The following is a 17,115-nucleotide window of genomic DNA, read 5'->3' as shown; positions in this document are numbered from 1 at the left end:
ACCTTTTATTCATAAATTAATTCACCCAAATCAGGTTTGTGGGGTACCTGGAAGGTCTATAGCTGAATCCCTAAATATTTTAAGAGATGTTTTATGGTATTTTAAGGATAGAAATCAAACTGTAGCAATTTTATCCTTAGACTTTGAAAAAGCCTTTGATAGGGTCTCCCATGAATACCTGTTTTTAGTTCTTAAAAAGATGGCAGTGCCTGAAACGATTTTAAGCCGAATCATGCTTTTATACCGATCCTGTTTTAGTCAAGTCTCTGTTAATGGCTTTTTAACCAGCGGTGTTCCTCTTTTATCAGGTGTCAAACAGGGCTGCCCCCTGTCCCCACTCCTTTTTATTTGCGCAATCGAACCACTGATGGCCCTCCTCAGAAAAGACCGGGTAGTAAGAGGCGTACCGATACCTGGTGGAGGAGGGACCCATCTAAAGGTGTTGGGGTACATGGATGATGTCACCATACTGTGCCCGGACTCTCCATCCATGAGGGGGGCATTGAGGAACACCAGCTATTTCTGCGAGGTCTCTGGTTTTAAGCTAAACACAGATAAATGTGACTGTTTTTATATTGGCTCCTGGGATTCATCCATCACCCCAGGAGTCACAATGCAACAGGATCAAATTAAAGTTTTAGGTATTGTTTTTAACCAGGTCAATGATGGGAGCCCTAACTGGGATTCAGCTATAGCTAAGATGGAGAAGAAGATTTTAATGTGGAATCTTAGAAACCTTACCATGGAGGGGAAGATTTTAATAATAAAGATGGTTTTACTCCCTATTATGCTATACATTGCCATGGTATTTCCTCCATCTATTTTATACATTAAAAAAGTAACTAGAATTGTTTTTTCTTTTTTATGGGGTTCAAAAATGGAGAAATTAAAGCGTGATTTTATGTACAAAAGTAAAGATAATGGCGGGAAAGATGTTCCTAACCTTTTTACTTTCTTTTACATAAAGTATTTCTGTTTCTGTTTTAAAATTATTAAATCCGATGGCATTTTTAGCTGCTTTTTAAGGTACGCTGCGGGCATGGTTTTTAAAAGATGGTTGCGCATCCCTCTGAACGCTCCGGTGCTTCTGTGTCCCCCAAAACATTATGTGGTGTTGGAAAAGACAGTCAGGCTCCTAGGTCTCCAAGATTTGGAGCCTGACATACTGGGGGACCAGAGAAAGGTATCAAAGGTCCTCAGGCGGAGTGAGGTTACCCTGGCAGTGTCCAATTTCACACAGGCAAGATCCAAAAAGGTATGGCGGAACGTGTACGGGAAGTTTCTGGCGAATGTACACAGGGATCTTGCCTGGGCAATCGTCCACCAGTGCCTCCCTACTCGTGAGTTCCAGCACAGGCGAGGACTGGTGGCGAGAGCCAAGTGCCCGAGAGATGGCTGCGGAGTGGACGAAACGGTGCTGCACATATTTTGGAACTGCCCTTTTGCACGGGAGCTTTGGAGGAAGGTAGGCCCACTTTTGAAGTGGGCCTGCGGCCTAAAAGATTTTAATCACGAATGTGTCTTTTACGGTCTTTTTAACTGCCCCAATTTTAAACAGCAGATGATCTGCTGGATGATTATTAATTGTTTTAAAAATGCCATCTGGAAAGTTAGGAACATCTTACTTTTTAAACATGATTTTATTGATGTTAAAAACTGTATAAAGCTGGCCCTGAGTGAGATGTACATCTATTACCTAAGAGACAAGAAACAGTTGGGGGCCAGCGAGGCAGCATCCATGTGGTGTCTGCCTCTATGGAACGAAATAACAATATAATCAGTTTTTATGACATTTGTATAATGTTTTATCCTGCCATTTTTATTTTTTCTCCTTTTATTACTGGTTTTATTATTTGTATTTTAAAACTTTTGTGAACCTTTTATTATTTTGCATTTTAAATTTTGTATGGTTTCTTATTTATTGAATAAAATTTTGTTGAAACCTTATCTGTTCTTATCAGTTTAATATCTGATACGTCCCCTATCTGGGGACCATATATTAAATGGATTTTTGAGAACGGGGGCCGATTTCGAAGCTTGCTTCCGTCGCCCTATGCATTGACCCGATATGGCAGTATCTTCGGGTACAGTGCACCACCCCCTTACAGGGTTAAAAAGAAAGATTCCTACTTTCATTGCTACCTGCTTGCTGGCTAGCCAGCTAGCCAGCCCTGTGGGCCTTGCTGCTGCTGCAGCCAAAAAACAAAAGGTGGTGCTGCTGCTGCTTCTGCTGCTTCTGCTTCTGCTTGTGTCTGGCCCCTGTTGGAGCGTCCAGGCACAGGACTTCTGCTGCTGCTGACTAAATGGCCTCCTTAATTGGATCATTTGAGTAGCCAGCACACCTGTGCAGGTAGGGCATGACATGATAGGCAGCTGCCTTGATAGCGGGTGGGTGCTGAATGTTCCTAATTGACAAAATAAGATTAATGCTTATGAAGAAATATAAAATCTCATCCCTTCCCCAATATCGCGCCACACCCCTACCCCTTAATTCCCTGGTTGAACGTGATGGACATATGTCTTTTTTCGACCGTACTAACTATGTAACTATGTAACATAACATGGGGGGGGGGGGGTCTCCTGGCTGTTCACACAGGTGTGTCATTGCTGTACATTGACCATGCATTGCTTCTGTGGTATTGCAAAGGCAAAGACAAATGCTTCCAGCCATCCATTGCACTAATGGATTGGTCATCAGCTGGCTGTCTATGTCCCGCATCAATATAGACCAAAGTACAGAGGGTTAGGCTATGCTATTGTGCACCTACCTGATGCATCAGAAGGTGCGAGGCCCTTGCTAAATTCTGTGCACAGACTTTGAGATCTATGCTTTAGACTGTATCTAAACCTGCTCCAACATGGACTGACATTCTGGCCTACTTTCAGCCGATGCGACTTGTCTGTCGCTGAACAGTCGCTTTTTATGTATTCAGCACCTATGTATAATGTTGTAAAAATGCTCTAGAAGCTAAAGTCGCAGAAATGTCACACATATTTGGCCTGCAACTTTCTGTGCGACAAATTCAGACAGGAAAAATCAGTATAAATCCTTAGAAAATTATCCCCCAGTGTCTCCATCTGCTGGCGGTATTGAATAAGCATTGCTGCACTGATGGGGTATGCATTAGACGAAAAAAAAGAAGAAAAAGAAGAATAATACGCCCAGAAAAGAGGCGAAAAGGAGAAAAACGTAAAAAAACGTGAAAAAAAAGTAAGAGGAAGAGAAGGGAAAAAAAGGTGGAAATGGGTTTAAAAGTGATTTCGGCGGAGAAATATATATATATATATATATATATATATATATATATATATATATATATATGCCCACACACACACATAGATATAAACGTATTCTCCGTTGAGATATTGCAGCCGCTGCTGTGTCCAGGCCCAGGAGCCTTAGCACTGTGCTGTGATGTCACTCAATACCACTGACATCACTAGGTGTAAACAACATCTCTCCTTTGCTGTGTATGTGACTATGGAGCTGTTTGGTGATGTCGTCTATTACGGCCTTCATAGAAGCAACAGGAGATTGTTGCATCCATCTTGAACCCTCAGAACTACAGTGCTATGATGTCACTCACTTCCACAGGCCTTGCAGAGTGTAAACAACAACAACCCAGCTTTGTTGTGTATGTAACCAAAGGGATTTGTGATGTCACCTAGAACCTTCACAGCAGCGACAGCTTTATGAGGAGCATCAGCACTGCTCTGCCTGAGCAGAACCATCACCGCCATAGGTTGTCAAATAACCCGGATTTAACCCACACAGGTAAGTCCAATGGGGTGCAGGCATGTCCTCTATGCTTACAGCTTCCCGTGGGTGTTGGTTTGATACCGTTTGGGGACAGCCAAGGAGGCATCTGCAGGCAACAAAGGTAGGTGTGTGCTTGTGTGTGTGTTTCCTATGCAGATCCTAAGCCCAGTGTCACATGCAAGTAGGAGGAGTAAGAAGGGTTCCTGGCAAATCCGGGTTATGGATTGCATTTAAAAAGGCCCCGTGGGAGTGCAATGGGCCCCTGTCTTGCTGCTTAGCAATAATGGTATGGGTTTAGGTTCTGCTGTGTGTACTGGTGGTTGACTGCCCCCCAGCCCAGAGTGTGCATGGAAAATTGTCTGGCAGCCTCCCTGACAGCAAGCAGTGATAGTGCCCATGAAGGGGACCTTGTTGGGCCCGCCCCTTTCACGGTTATCGCTTCTCGGCCTTTTGGCTAAGATCAAGTGTAGTATCTGTTCTTATCAGTTTAATATCTGATACGTCCCCTATCTGGGGACCATATATTAAATGGATTTTTGAGAACGGGGGCCGATTTCGAAGCTTGCTTCCGTCGCCCTATGCATTGACCCGATATGGCAGTATCTTCGGGTACAGTGCACCACCCCCTTACAGGGTTAAAAAGAAAGATTCCTACTTTCATTGCTACCTGCTTGCTGGCTAGCCAGCTAGCCAGCCCTGTGGGCCTTGCTGCTGCTGCAGCCAAAAAACAAAAGGTGGTGCTGCTGCTGCTTCTGCTGCTTCTGCTTCTGCTTGTGTCTGGCCCCTGTTGGAGCGTCCAGGCACAGGACTTCTGCTGCTGCTGACTAAATGGCCTCCTTAATTGGATCATTTGAGTAGCCAGCACACCTGTGCAGGTAGGGCATGACATGATAGGCAGCTGCCTTGATAGCGGGTGGGTGCTGAATGTTCCTAATTGACAAAATAAGATTAATGCTTATGAAGAAATATAAAATCTCATCCCTTCCCCAATATCGCGCCACACCCCTACCCCTTAATTCCCTGGTTGAACGTGATGGACATATGTCTTTTTTCGACCGTACTAACTATGTAACTATGTAACATAACATGGGGGGGGGGGGGGGGGTCTCCTGGCTGTTCACACAGGTGTGTCATTGCTGTACATTGACCATGCATTGCTTCTGTGGTATTGCAAAGGCAAAGACAAATGCTTCCAGCCATCCATTGCACTAATGGATTGGTCATCAGCTGGCTGTCTATGTCCCGCATCAATATAGACCAAAGTACAGAGGGTTAGGCTATGCTATTGTGCACCTACCTGATGCATCAGAAGGTGCGAGGCCCTTGCTAAATTCTGTGCACAGACTTTGAGATCTATGCTTTAGACTGTATCTAAACCTGCTCCAACATGGACTGACATTCTGGCCTACTTTCAGCCGATGCGACTTGTCTGTCGCTGAACAGTCGCTTTTTATGTATTCAGCACCTATGTATAATGTTGTAAAAATGCTCTAGAAGCTAAAGTCGCAGAAATGTCACACATATTTGGCCTGCAACTTTCTGTGCGACAAATTCAGACAGGAAAAATCAGTATAAATCCTTAGAAAATTATCCCCCAGTGTCTCCATCTGCTGGCGGTATTGAATAAGCATTGCTGCACTGATGGGGTATGCATTAGACGAAAAAAAAGAAGAAAAAGAAGAATAATACGCCCAGAAAAGAGGCGAAAAGGAGAAAAACGTAAAAAAACGTGAAAAAAAAGTAAGAGGAAGAGAAGGGAAAAAAAGGTGGAAATGGGTTTAAAAGTGATTTCGGCGGAGAAATATATATATATATATATATATGCGCACACACACACATAGATATAAACGTATTCTCCGTTGAGATATTGCAGCCGCTGCTGTGTCCAGGCCCAGGAGCCTTAGCACTGTGCTGTGATGTCACTCAATACCACTGACATCACTAGGTGTAAACAACATCTCTCCTTTGCTGTGTATGTGACTATGGAGCTGTTTGGTGATGTCGTCTATTACGGCCTTCATAGAAGCAACAGGAGATTGTTGCATCCATCTTGAACCCTCAGAACTACAGTGCTATGATGTCACTCACTTCCACAGGCCTTGCAGAGTGTAAACAACAACAACCCAGCTTTGTTGTGTATGTAACCAAAGGGATTTGTGATGTCACCTAGAACCTTCACAGCAGCGACAGCTTTATGAGGAGCATCAGCACTGCTCTGCCTGAGCAGAACCATCACCGCCATAGGTTGTCAAATAACCCGGATTTAACCCACACAGGTAAGTCCAATGGGGTGCAGGCATGTCCTCTATGCTTACAGCTTCCCGTGGGTGTTGGTTTGATACCGTTTGGGGACAGCCAAGGAGGCATCTGCAGGCAACAAAGGTAGGTGTGTGCTTGTGTGTGTGTTTCCTATGCAGATCCTAAGCCCAGTGTCACATGCAAGTAGGAGGAGTAAGAAGGGTTCCTGGCAAATCCGGGTTATGGATTGCATTTAAAAAGGCCCCGTGGGAGTGCAATGGGCCCCTGTCTTGCTGCTTAGCAATAATGGTATGGGTTTAGGTTCTGCTGTGTGTACTGGTGGTTGACTGCCCCCCAGCCCAGAGTGTGCATGGAAAATTGTCTGGCAGCCTCCCTGACAGCAAGCAGTGATAGTGCCCATGAAGGGGACCTTGTTGGGCCCGCCCCTTTCACGGTTATCGCTTCTCGGCCTTTTGGCTAAGATCAAGTGTAGTATCTGTTCTTATCAGTTTAATATCTGATACGTCCCCTATCTGGGGACCATATATTAAATGGATTTTTGAGAACGGGGGCCGATTTCGAAGCTTGCTTCCGTCGCCCTATGCATTGACCCGATATGGCAGTATCTTCGGGTACAGTGCACCACCCCCTTACAGGGTTAAAAAGAAAGATTCCTACTTTCATTGCTACCTGCTTGCTGGCTAGCCAGCTAGCCAGCCCTGTGGGCCTTGCTGCTGCTGCAGCCAAAAAACAAAAGGTGGTGCTGCTGCTGCTTCTGCTGCTTCTGCTTCTGCTTGTGTCTGGCCCCTGTTGGAGCGTCCAGGCACAGGACTTCTGCTGCTGCTGACTAAATGGCCTCCTTAATTGGATCATTTGAGTAGCCAGCACACCTGTGCAGGTAGGGCATGACATGATAGGCAGCTGCCTTGATAGCGGGTGGGTGCTGAATGTTCCTAATTGACAAAATAAGATTAATGCTTATGAAGAAATATAAAATCTCATCCCTTCCCCAATATCGCGCCACACCCCTACCCCTTAATTCCCTGGTTGAACGTGATGGACATATGTCTTTTTTCGACCGTACTAACTATGTAACTATGTAACATAACATGGGGGGGGGGGGGGGTCTCCTGGCTGTTCACACAGGTGTGTCATTGCTGTACATTGACCATGCATTGCTTCTGTGGTATTGCAAAGGCAAAGACAAATGCTTCCAGCCATCCATTGCACTAATGGATTGGTCATCAGCTGGCTGTCTATGTCCCGCATCAATATAGACCAAAGTACAGAGGGTTAGGCTATGCTATTGTGCACCTACCTGATGCATCAGAAGGTGCGAGGCCCTTGCTAAATTCTGTGCACAGACTTTGAGATCTATGCTTTAGACTGTATCTAAACCTGCTCCAACATGGACTGACATTCTGGCCTACTTTCAGCCGATGCGACTTGTCTGTCGCTGAACAGTCGCTTTTTATGTATTCAGCACCTATGTATAATGTTGTAAAAATGCTCTAGAAGCTAAAGTCGCAGAAATGTCACACATATTTGGCCTGCAACTTTCTGTGCGACAAATTCAGACAGGAAAAATCAGTATAAATCCTTAGAAAATTATCCCCCAGTGTCTCCATCTGCTGGCGGTATTGAATAAGCATTGCTGCACTGATGGGGTATGCATTAGACGAAAAAAAAGAAGAAAAAGAAGAATAATACGCCCAGAAAAGAGGCGAAAAGGAGAAAAACGTAAAAAAACGTGAAAAAAAAGTAAGAGGAAGAGAAGGGAAAAAAAGGTGGAAATGGGTTTAAAAGTGATTTCGGCGGAGAAATATATATATATATATATATATGCGCACACACACACATAGATATAAACGTATTCTCCGTTGAGATATTGCAGCCGCTGCTGTGTCCAGGCCCAGGAGCCTTAGCACTGTGCTGTGATGTCACTCAATACCACTGACATCACTAGGTGTAAACAACATCTCTCCTTTGCTGTGTATGTGACTATGGAGCTGTTTGGTGATGTCGTCTATTACGGCCTTCATAGAAGCAACAGGAGATTGTTGCATCCATCTTGAACCCTCAGAACTACAGTGCTATGATGTCACTCACTTCCACAGGCCTTGCAGAGTGTAAATAACAACAACCCAGCTTTGTTGTGTATGTAACCAAAGGGATTTGTGATGTCACCTAGAACCTTCACAGCAGCGACAGCTTTATGAGGAGCATCAGCACTGCTCTGCCTGAGCAGAACCATCACCGCCATAGGTTGTCAAATAACCCGGATTTAACCCACACAGGTAAGTCCAATGGGGTGCAGGCATGTCCTCTATGCTTACAGCTTCCCGTGGGTGTTGGTTTGATACCGTTTGGGGACAGCCAAGGAGGCATCTGCAGGCAACAAAGGTAGGTGTGTGCTTGTGTGTGTGTTTCCTATGCAGATCCTAAGCCCAGTGTCACATGCAAGTAGGAGGAGTAAGAAGGGTTCCTGGCAAATCCGGGTTATGGATTGCATTTAAAAAGGCCCCGTGGGAGTGCAATGGGCCCCTGTCTTGCTGCTTAGCAATAATGGTATGGGTTTAGGTTCTGCTGTGTGTACTGGTGGTTGACTGCCCCCCAGCCCAGAGTGTGCATGGAAAATTGTCTGGCAGCCTCCCTGACAGCAAGCAGTGATAGTGCCCATGAAGGGGACCTTGTTGGGCCCGCCCCTTTCACGGTTATCGCTTCTCGGCCTTTTGGCTAAGATCAAGTGTAGTATCTGTTCTTATCAGTTTAATATCTGATACGTCCCCTATCTGGGGACCATATATTAAATGGATTTTTGAGAACGGGGGCCGATTTCGAAGCTTGCTTCCGTCGCCCTATGCATTGACCCGATATGGCAGTATCTTCGGGTACAGTGCACCACCCCCTTACAGGGTTAAAAAGAAAGATTCCTACTTTCATTGCTACCTGCTTGCTGGCTAGCCAGCTAGCCAGCCCTGTGGGCCTTGCTGCTGCTGCAGCCAAAAAACAAAAGGTGGTGCTGCTGCTGCTTCTGCTGCTTCTGCTTCTGCTTGTGTCTGGCCCCTGTTGGAGCGTCCAGGCACAGGACTTCTGCTGCTGCTGACTAAATGGCCTCCTTAATTGGATCATTTGAGTAGCCAGCACACCTGTGCAGGTAGGGCATGACATGATAGGCAGCTGCCTTGATAGCGGGTGGGTGCTGAATGTTCCTAATTGACAAAATAAGATTAATGCTTATGAAGAAATATAAAATCTCATCCCTTCCCCAATATCGCGCCACACCCCTATCCCTTAATTCCCTGGTTGAACGTGATGGACATATGTCTTTTTTCGACCGTACTAACTATGTAACTATGTAACATAACATGGGGGGGGGGGGGGGGGTCTCCTGGCTGTTCACACAGGTGTGTCATTGCTGTACATTGACCATGCATTGCTTCTGTGGTATTGCAAAGGCAAAGACAAATGCTTCCAGCCATCCATTGCACTAATGGATTGGTCATCAGCTGGCTGTCTATGTCCCGCATCAATATAGACCAAAGTACAGAGGGTTAGGCTATGCTATTGTGCACCTACCTGATGCATCAGAAGGTGCGAGGCCCTTGCTAAATTCTGTGCACAGACTTTGAGATCTATGCTTTAGACTGTATCTAAACCTGCTCCAACATGGACTGACATTCTGGCCTACTTTCAGCCGATGCGACTTGTCTGTCGCTGAACAGTCGCTTTTTATGTATTCAGCACCTATGTATAATGTTGTAAAAATGCTCTAGAAGCTAAAGTCGCAGAAATGTCACACATATTTGGCCTGCAACTTTCTGTGCGACAAATTCAGACAGGAAAAATCAGTATAAATCCTTAGAAAATTATCCCCCAGTGTCTCCATCTGCTGGCGGTATTGAATAAGCATTGCTGCACTGATGGGGTATGCATTAGACGAAAAAAAAGAAGAAAAAGAAGAATAATACGCCCAGAAAAGAGGCGAAAAGGAGAAAAACGTAAAAAAACGTGAAAAAAAAGTAAGAGGAAGAGAAGGGAAAAAAAGGTGGAAATGGGTTTAAAAGTGATTTCGGCGGAGAAATATATATATATATATATATATATATATATATATATATATATATGCGCGCACACACACACATAGATATAAACGTATTCTCCGTTGAGATATTGCAGCCGCTGCTGTGTCCAGGCCCAGGAGCCTTAGCACTGTGCTGTGATGTCACTCAATACCACTGACATCACTAGGTGTAAACAACATCTCTCCTTTGCTGTGTATGTGACTATGGAGCTGTTTGGTGATGTCGTCTATTACGGCCTTCATAGAAGCAACAGGAGATTGTTGCATCCATCTTGAACCCTCAGAACTACAGTGCTATGATGTCACTCACTTCCACAGGCCTTGCAGAGTGTAAACAACAACAACCCAGCTTTGTTGTGTATGTAACCAAAGGGATTTGTGATGTCACCTAGAACCTTCACAGCAGCGACAGCTTTATGAGGAGCATCAGCACTGCTCTGCCTGAGCAGAACCATCACCGCCATAGGTTGTCAAATAACCCGGATTTAACCCACACAGGTAAGTCCAATGGGGTGCAGGCATGTCCTCTATGCTTACAGCTTCCCGTGGGTGTTGGTTTGATACCGTTTGGGGACAGCCAAGGAGGCATCTGCAGGCAACAAAGGTAGGTGTGTGCTTGTGTGTGTGTTTCCTATGCAGATCCTAAGCCCAGTGTCACATGCAAGTAGGAGGAGTAAGAAGGGTTCCTGGCAAATCCGGGTTATGGATTGCATTTAAAAAGGCCCCGTGGGAGTGCAATGGGCCCCTGTCTTGCTGCTTAGCAATAATGGTATGGGTTTAGGTTCTGCTGTGTGTACTGGTGGTTGACTGCCCCCCAGCCCAGAGTGTGCATGGAAAATTGTCTGGCAGCCTCCCTGACAGCAAGCAGTGATAGTGCCCATGAAGGGGACCTTGTTGGGCCCGCCCCTTTCACGGTTATCGCTTCTCGGCCTTTTGGCTAAGATCAAGTGTAGTATCTGTTCTTATCAGTTTAATATCTGATACGTCCCCTATCTGGGGACCATATATTAAATGGATTTTTGAGAACGGGGGCCGATTTCGAAGCTTGCTTCCGTCGCCCTATGCATTGACCCGATATGGCAGTATCTTCGGGTACAGTGCACCACCCCCTTACAGGGTTAAAAAGAAAGATTCCTACTTTCATTGCTACCTGCTTGCTGGCTAGCCAGCTAGCCAGCCCTGTGGGCCTTGCTGCTGCTGCAGCCAAAAAACAAAAGGTGGTGCTGCTGCTGCTTCTGCTGCTTCTGCTTCTGCTTGTGTCTGGCCCCTGTTGGAGCGTCCAGGCACAGGACTTCTGCTGCTGCTGACTAAATGGCCTCCTTAATTGGATCATTTGAGTAGCCAGCACACCTGTGCAGGTAGGGCATGACATGATAGGCAGCTGCCTTGATAGCGGGTGGGTGCTGAATGTTCCTAATTGACAAAATAAGATTAATGCTTATGAAGAAATATAAAATCTCATCCCTTCCCCAATATCGCGCCACACCCCTACCCCTTAATTCCCTGGTTGAACGTGATGGACATATGTCTTTTTTCGACCGTACTAACTATGTAACTATGTAACATAACATGGGGGGGGGGGGGGGGTCTCCTGGCTGTTCACACAGGTGTGTCATTGCTGTACATTGACCATGCATTGCTTCTGTGGTATTGCAAAGGCAAAGACAAATGCTTCCAGCCATCCATTGCACTAATGGATTGGTCATCAGCTGGCTGTCTATGTCCCGCATCAATATAGACCAAAGTACAGAGGGTTAGGCTATGCTATTGTGCACCTACCTGATGCATCAGAAGGTGCGAGGCCCTTGCTAAATTCTGTGCACAGACTTTGAGATCTATGCTTTAGACTGTATCTAAACCTGCTCCAACATGGACTGACATTCTGGCCTACTTTCAGCCGATGCGACTTGTCTGTCGCTGAACAGTCGCTTTTTATGTATTCAGCACCTATGTATAATGTTGTAAAAATGCTCTAGAAGCTAAAGTCGCAGAAATGTCACACATATTTGGCCTGCAACTTTCTGTGCGACAAATTCAGACAGGAAAAATCAGTATAAATCCTTAGAAAATTATCCCCCAGTGTCTCCATCTGCTGGCGGTATTGAATAAGCATTGCTGCACTGATGGGGTATGCATTAGACGAAAAAAAAGAAGAAAAAGAAGAATAATACGCCCAGAAAAGAGGCGAAAAGGAGAAAAACGTAAAAAAACGTGAAAAAAAAGTAAGAGGAAGAGAAGGGAAAAAAAGGTGGAAATGGGTTTAAAAGTGATTTCGGCGGAGAAATATATATATATATATATATATATATATATATATATATATATATGCGCACACACACACATAGATATAAACGTATTCTCCGTTGAGATATTGCAGCCGCTGCTGTGTCCAGGCCCAGGAGCCTTAGCACTGTGCTGTGATGTCACTCAATACCACTGACATCACTAGGTGTAAACAACATCTCTCCTTTGCTGTGTATGTGACTATGGAGCTGTTTGGTGATGTCGTCTATTACGGCCTTCATAGAAGCAACAGGAGATTGTTGCATCCATCTTGAACCCTCAGAACTACAGTGCTATGATGTCACTCACTTCCACAGGCCTTGCAGAGTGTAAACAACAACAACCCAGCTTTGTTGTGTATGTAACCAAAGGGATTTGTGATGTCACCTAGAACCTTCACAGCAGCGACAGCTTTATGAGGAGCATCAGCACTGCTCTGCCTGAGCAGAACCATCACCGCCATAGGTTGTCAAATAACCCGGATTTAACCCACACAGGTAAGTCCAATGGGGTGCAGGCATGTCCTCTATGCTTACAGCTTCCCGTGGGTGTTGGTTTGATACCGTTTGGGGACAGCCAAGGAGGCATCTGCAGGCAACAAAGGTAGGTGTGTGCTTGTGTGTGTGTTTCCTATGCAGATCCTAAGCCCAGTGTCACATGCAAGTAGGAGGAGTAAGAAGGGTTCCTGGCAAATCCGGGTTATGGATTGCATTTAAAAAGGCCCCGTGGGAGTGCAATGGGCCCCTGTCTTGCTGCTTAGCAATAATGGTATGGGTTTAGGTTCTGCTGTGTGTACTGGTGGTTGACTGCCCCCCAGCCCAGAGTGTGCATGGAAAATTGTCTGGCAGCCTCCCTGACAGCAAGCAGTGATAGTGCCCATGAAGGGGACCTTGTTGGGCCCGCCCCTTTCACGGTTATCGCTTCTCGGCCTTTTGGCTAAGATCAAGTGTAGTATCTGTTCTTATCAGTTTAATATCTGATACGTCCCCTATCTGGGGACCATATATTAAATGGATTTTTGAGAACGGGGGCCGATTTCGAAGCTTGCTTCCGTCGCCCTATGCATTGACCCGATATGGCAGTATCTTCGGGTACAGTGCACCACCCCCTTACAGGGTTAAAAAGAAAGATTCCTACTTTCATTGCTACCTGCTTGCTGGCTAGCCAGCTAGCCAGCCCTGTGGGCCTTGCTGCTGCTGCAGCCAAAAAACAAAAGGTGGTGCTGCTGCTGCTTCTGCTGCTTCTGCTTCTGCTTGTGTCTGGCCCCTGTTGGAGCATCCAGGCACAGGACTTCTGCTGCTGCTGACTAAATGGCCTCCTTAATTGGATCATTTGAGTAGCCAGCACACCTGTGCAGGTAGGGCATGACATGATAGGCAGCTGCCTTGATAGCGGGTGGGTGCTGAATGTTCCTAATTGACAAAATAAGATTAATGCTTATGAAGAAATATAAAATCTCATCCCTTCCCCAATATCGCGCCACACCCCTACCCCTTAATTCCCTGGTTGAACGTGATGGACATATGTCTTTTTTCGACCGTACTAACTATGTAACTATGTAACATAACATGGGGGGGGGGGGGGGGGGTCTCCTGGCTGTTCACACAGGTGTGTCATTGCTGTACATTGACCATGCATTGCTTCTGTGGTATTGCAAAGGCAAAGACAAATGCTTCCAGCCATCCATTGCACTAATGGATTGGTCATCAGCTGGCTGTCTATGTCCCGCATCAATATAGACCAAAGTACAGAGGGTTAGGCTATGCTATTGTGCACCTACCTGATGCATCAGAAGGTGCGAGGCCCTTGCTAAATTCTGTGCACAGACTTTGAGATCTATGCTTTAGACTGTATCTAAACCTGCTCCAACATGGACTGACATTCTGGCCTACTTTCAGCCGATGCGACTTGTCTGTCGCTGAACAGTCGCTTTTTATGTATTCAGCACCTATGTATAATGTTGTAAAAATGCTCTAGAAGCTAAAGTCGCAGAAATGTCACACATATTTGGCCTGCAACTTTCTGTGCGACAAATTCAGACAGGAAAAATCAGTATAAATCCTTAGAAAATTATCCCCCAGTGTCTCCATCTGCTGGCGGTATTGAATAAGCATTGCTGCACTGATGGGGTATGCATTAGACGAAAAAAAAGAAGAAAAAGAAGAATAATACGCCCAGAAAAGAGGCGAAAAGGAGAAAAACGTAAAAAAACGTGAAAAAAAAGTAAGAGGAAGAGAAGGGAAAAAAAGGTGGAAATGGGTTTAAAAGTGATTTCGGCGGAGAATATATATATATATATATATATATATATATATATATATATATATATGCGCACACACACACATAGATATAAACGTATTCTCCGTTGAGATATTGCAGCCGCTGCTGTGTCCAGGCCCAGGAGCCTTAGCACTGTGCTGTGATGTCACTCAATACCACTGACATCACTAGGTGTAAACAACATCTCTCCTTTGCTGTGTATGTGACTATGGAGCTGTTTGGTGATGTCGTCTATTACGGCCTTCATAGAAGCAACAGGAGATTGTTGCATCCATCTTGAACCCTCAGAACTACAGTGCTATGATGTCACTCACTTCCACAGGCCTTGCAGAGTGTAAACAACAACAACCCAGCTTTGTTGTGTATGTAACCAAAGGGATTTGTGATGTCACCTAGAACCTTCACAGCAGCGACAGCTTTATGAGGAGCATCAGCACTGCTCTGCCTGAGCAGAACCATCACCGCCATAGGTTGTCAAATAACCCGGATTTAACCCACACAGGTAAGTCCAATGGGGTGCAGGCATGTCCTCTATGCTTACAGCTTCCCGTGGGTGTTGGTTTGATACCGTTTGGGGACAGCCAAGGAGGCATCTGCAGGCAACAAAGGTAGGTGTGTGCTTGTGTGTGTGTTTCCTATGCAGATCCTAAGCCCAGTGTCACATGCAAGTAGGAGGAGTAAGAAGGGTTCCTGGCAAATCCGGGTTATGGATTGCATTTAAAAAGGCCCCGTGGGAGTGCAATGGGCCCCTGTCTTGCTGCTTAGCAATAATGGTATGGGTTTAGGTTCTGCTGTGTGTACTGGTGGTTGACTGCCCCCCAGCCCAGAGTGTGCATGGAAAATTGTCTGGCAGCCTCCCTGACAGCAAGCAGTGATAGTGCCCATGAAGGGGACCTTGTTGGGCCCGCCCCTTTCACGGTTATCGCTTCTCGGCCTTTTGGCTAAGATCAAGTGTAGTATCTGTTCTTATCAGTTTAATATCTGATACGTCCCCTATCTGGGGACCATATATTAAATGGATTTTTGAGAACGGGGGCCGATTTCGAAGCTTGCTTCCGTCGCCCTATGCATTGACCCGATATGGCAGTATCTTCGGGTACAGTGCACCACCCCCTTACAGGGTTAAAAAGAAAGATTCCTACTTTCATTGCTACCTGCTTGCTGGCTAGCCAGCTAGCCAGCCCTGTGGGCCTTGCTGCTGCTGCAGCCAAAAAACAAAAGGTGGTGCTGCTGCTGCTTCTGCTGCTTCTGCTTCTGCTTGTGTCTGGCCCCTGTTGGAGCGTCCAGGCACAGGACTTCTGCTGCTGCTGACTAAATGGCCTCCTTAATTGGATCATTTGAGTAGCCAGCACACCTGTGCAGGTAGGGCATGACATGATAGGCAGCTGCCTTGATAGCGGGTGGGTGCTGAATGTTCCTAATTGACAAAATAAGATTAATGCTTATGAAGAAATATAAAATCTCATCCCTTCCCCAATATCGCGCCACACCCCTACCCCTTAATTCCCTGGTTGAACGTGATGGACATATGTCTTTTTTCGACCGTACTAACTATGTAACTATGTAACATAACATGGGGGGGGGGGGGGGGTCTCCTGGCTGTTCACACAGGTGTGTCATTGCTGTACATTGACCATGCATTGCTTCTGTGGTATTGCAAAGGCAAAGACAAATGCTTCCAGCCATCCATTGCACTAATGGATTGGTCATCAGCTGGCTGTCTATGTCCCGCATCAATATAGACCAAAGTACAGAGGGTTAGGCTATGCTATTGTGCACCTACCTGATGCATCAGAAGGTGCGAGGCCCTTGCTAAATTCTGTGCACAGACTTTGAGATCTATGCTTTAGACTGTATCTAAACCTGCTCCAACATGGACTGACATTCTGGCCTACTTTCAGCCGATGCGACTTGTCTGTCGCTGAACAGTCGCTTTTTATGTATTCAGCACCTATGTATAATGTTGTAAAAATGCTCTAGAAGCTAAAGTCGCAGAAATGTCACACATATTTGGCCTGCAACTTTCTGTGCGACAAATTCAGACAGGAAAAATCAGTATAAATCCTTAGAAAATTATCCCCCAGTGTCTCCATCTGCTGGCGGTATTGAATAAGCATTGCTGCACTGATGGGGTATGCATTAGACGAAAAAAAAGAAGAAAAAGAAGAATAATACGCCCAGAAAAGAGGCGAAAAGGAGAAAAACGTAAAAAAACGTGAAAAAAAAGTAAGAGGAAGAGAAGGGAAAAAAAGGTGGAAATGGGTTTAAAAGTGATTTCGGCGGAGAAATATATATATATATATATATATATATATATATATATATATATATATATATATATGCGCACACACACACATAGATATAAACGTATTCTCCGTTGAGATATTGCAGCCGCTGCTGTGTCCAGGCCCAGGAGCCTTAGCACTGTGCTGTGATGTCACTCAATACCACTGACATCACTAGGTGTAAA

The 17,115-nt window shown here is 45.4% G+C and overlaps 7 non-coding genes across 7 annotated transcripts; all 7 read left to right on the top strand.

Annotated features, from left to right (window-relative positions):
• The first annotated feature begins 1,906 nt into the window (after positions 1-1,906).
• LOC130335154 (U2 spliceosomal RNA) lies at positions 1,907-2,100 on the top strand. Its single transcript, XR_008876843.1, has one exon. It is a non-coding gene; the product is annotated as a U2 spliceosomal RNA (small nuclear RNA).
• A 2,094-nt stretch (positions 2,101-4,194) lies between these two features.
• LOC130335139 (U2 spliceosomal RNA) lies at positions 4,195-4,385 on the top strand. Its single transcript, XR_008876830.1, has one exon. It is a non-coding gene; the product is annotated as a U2 spliceosomal RNA (small nuclear RNA).
• A 2,070-nt stretch (positions 4,386-6,455) lies between these two features.
• Positions 6,456-6,646, top strand: LOC130335138 (U2 spliceosomal RNA). Its single transcript, XR_008876829.1, has one exon. It is a non-coding gene; the product is annotated as a U2 spliceosomal RNA (small nuclear RNA).
• Positions 6,647-8,714: 2,068 nt separating this feature from the next.
• On the top strand, positions 8,715-8,905 carry LOC130335137 (U2 spliceosomal RNA). The gene has a single exon (XR_008876828.1). It is a non-coding gene; the product is annotated as a U2 spliceosomal RNA (small nuclear RNA).
• A 2,094-nt stretch (positions 8,906-10,999) lies between these two features.
• Positions 11,000-11,190, top strand: LOC130335136 (U2 spliceosomal RNA). Its single transcript, XR_008876827.1, has one exon. It is a non-coding gene; the product is annotated as a U2 spliceosomal RNA (small nuclear RNA).
• Positions 11,191-13,281: 2,091 nt separating this feature from the next.
• Positions 13,282-13,472, top strand: LOC130335134 (U2 spliceosomal RNA). Its single transcript, XR_008876826.1, has one exon. It is a non-coding gene; the product is annotated as a U2 spliceosomal RNA (small nuclear RNA).
• A 2,094-nt stretch (positions 13,473-15,566) lies between these two features.
• On the top strand, positions 15,567-15,757 carry LOC130335132 (U2 spliceosomal RNA). Its single transcript, XR_008876824.1, has one exon. It is a non-coding gene; the product is annotated as a U2 spliceosomal RNA (small nuclear RNA).
• Positions 15,758-17,115: the final 1,358 nt, after the last annotated feature.

Source organism: Hyla sarda, unplaced genomic scaffold (assembly GCF_029499605.1).
Source record: "Hyla sarda isolate aHylSar1 unplaced genomic scaffold, aHylSar1.hap1 scaffold_448, whole genome shotgun sequence".
NCBI lineage: Eukaryota > Metazoa > Chordata > Amphibia > Anura > Hylidae > Hyla > Hyla sarda.
The sequence above is the reverse complement of the archived record's forward strand: the minus strand, read 5'-3'. Positions and strand labels throughout refer to the sequence as shown.